Genomic DNA, 2,649 nt, shown 5'->3' on the forward strand with positions numbered 1-2,649 from the left:
TCTTTTTTAGCTATTCTGTTTGGTTTTATAAGCTTATTTGTATTATTTGGTTAACATGATTATGAATGACATTGAAGAGGGGAAGGTGAGCAATGAGTCAAGTATTTTTGACAAACTTTTTTGAAATATAATTTAAGTAATTATGTCCAACTCAATTCCAGATTATAAGAAACTATAGCCATACCGTTACTATAACATATCCAACATGTATCCGGCTACCTGGCAAAAATTTGATACTGTGGTGGACCAGGGAAGTTGGTCTCTTGAAGGTCTCTTATTTACTACACTTTCCTTAAAATAAGCCAGCAATGAAAAAATAAAAAATAATAAAAATAGTTTGAAAAGTACAGTTGCAGTGAAAAGCATTTCTGAAGCATCATGTGACACTAAAGAGTACTGAACTGGAGTAATGATGCTGAAAATTCAGCTTTGATCACAAAAATAAATTACATTTTTAAATATATTCAAATAGAAAACAGTTATTTAAAAAAAATTGTAAAAAATATTACACAATATTACTGTTTTTGCTGTATTTTGGATCAAATAAATGAAGCCTTGGAATGAATCATGAATTACATTCTGCATGATAAAATATAAAGATTTCACAGAGATCTTCTGTAATTTTATTTTAGTTACTACTACATTACTGTAGTAAAACCATGTTTTACTACATTTTATACATGTGAGGACGAGCGGAGAGTATACCATAACATGATTAGCCTAAATGTTAATAAATTAATTGTATCAGCAATCATAAATCAAAGAAGAAATTTCTTAGAAATATGTTATCTAGGTGACGAGGATCACTCGTCGCTTTGTGTAAGTTCCAGTACGAAACAGCGAGGGGGCGCACCTGTTATGATTTTCCGATGGTAAAAACAAATTATATGTTGTTGTATTATATATCAATATACAGTTTTTGACCAGCGAATGTGTGCAAATGTGATTTTTTTTGTCCGTCATTAAAACGGCGACGTCGCCTGCCGCTGCCGGCATCACATTACATTTTCATCTACAGGTTACAAACTAGTTTTTGTAGCTATATAGACGGAGCGCTCGGTTTTTCCTGTGGTAAAATGCATTTGGCCAAAATCGCATTTTATAAAAGATGAAATGCTACTGTATGCACAGGCTATTTAAGTGTTGGCTATGTATTGGCTATGACTAGATGGCAAATGTTAGCCCTCTCTCTCAGGCTACTTCCCACCATAGACAGTAAAAGAATGTTTACCCACGTGTCTCAGTCAGTCAGTCAGACATCAAATAAATAAAATATGAGCCTTTATAGACATTGTGTTTAGTAGTACTTATTCAAACAACAAGACATTTATTTACCCTTCGCAAAACTTTGTTCAGCTCAGTTGTTGTCTACTGTACTGCGTGTTGATTCAATGAATATAGAGGGGGCGGAGTTATCAGCTTAATGACAGCTTGAGGAACGAATAAGATTTACACAAGCTCGTTTTAAGAACTTTCATTTGCTAAATATTTGTAAAACAGACAGACAGACGTAAAGGGTGACCAATAGCGTTGATAAAAAAAAAAAAAAAAAAAAAAAAACACCAAAAAAAGGGCACTTCGGAGTGTAAGGGCAAAAAGGGCATGTGTTCTGCACAGGTTGAGCCCTACCTGTGCACGTGCCTGATGTGAGGTTAGATGGAGGTCGGCGCTCATGTTTATGTCAGGCGGGTTAAAGGGCAGCTAAAACTTGGTCCTTATTTAACTCTTCGAATTTCCCGGAGGTTCTGGGTAATGAAGTCCTTTACCTCCAGCCTTTTCTGATTGAGTCTGTAACAACCTTTGAACACTCACTACCTTTCTTTCTTTTACGTGTTCCTTTTTCTTGTTTTTTCTCTTTTTATCGTTCTTTCTTTCTTTCTCTCTCTCTCTCTCTGTGTTTGATCAGGGTCCGGTCAGTCTGATGAGTCAGTCGTGTGTTTTTCTGCTCGTTTTGTTCTTGTTCTTCCGGTATTTTGCCCTCTTCGAGACCCGACGAATAAAAGATGACGCAGAGAACTCACTCTCTTTCTCTCCTCTTATTTATTTTTTTGTACAGACGAGGAATAAACAGCGGTAACAGGGCAGGTTTTATCCGGCGGGTGATAATGGAGGACGAGCTCTAAATCACCGGTGAAAATGTCACCGCTCTCCGGATGCTTCCACTCACATAAACAGACTGCTTTTATAGACACTGGCCAGATTAAAAGGCTTTTCTGTGCTGTTTTAATTTTATTTTTTTAAAGTGTTTTAAAATTTGTCTCTCTTTATGACTCATGCCATCGCTGCCGCGGTCGCCGTGACAACCATCTAGCCACATCGTTACCGTAGAGACGGCAGCGTTGCCCCCCTCAGAGGGAACGGATGGAGTGTGTGTGTGTGTGTGTGTGTGTGTGTGTGTGTGGTTAGAGCTGGCATCTATGAACTAACATGCCATATGTGAGTGAATCTTGTACATGTTTAATGAAATTATTCAATATTTAATAACGGAAATCAACAATGATTAGCATTTGGAGCGCTCATAAACGGCATTGGATCAGTGGATTCTGTCAATGCTTTTTTTTTTGCCATGCATAGTTAAAATGCCAATTAAAAATACTGGTACAGTAAATAAAGTGCACCAAATCAGTATTTGGTTTAGACAGTATTTGA

Source organism: Carassius gibelio, chromosome A23, assembly GCF_023724105.1.
Source record: "Carassius gibelio isolate Cgi1373 ecotype wild population from Czech Republic chromosome A23, carGib1.2-hapl.c, whole genome shotgun sequence".
NCBI classification, from domain to species: domain Eukaryota; kingdom Metazoa; phylum Chordata; class Actinopteri; order Cypriniformes; family Cyprinidae; genus Carassius; species Carassius gibelio.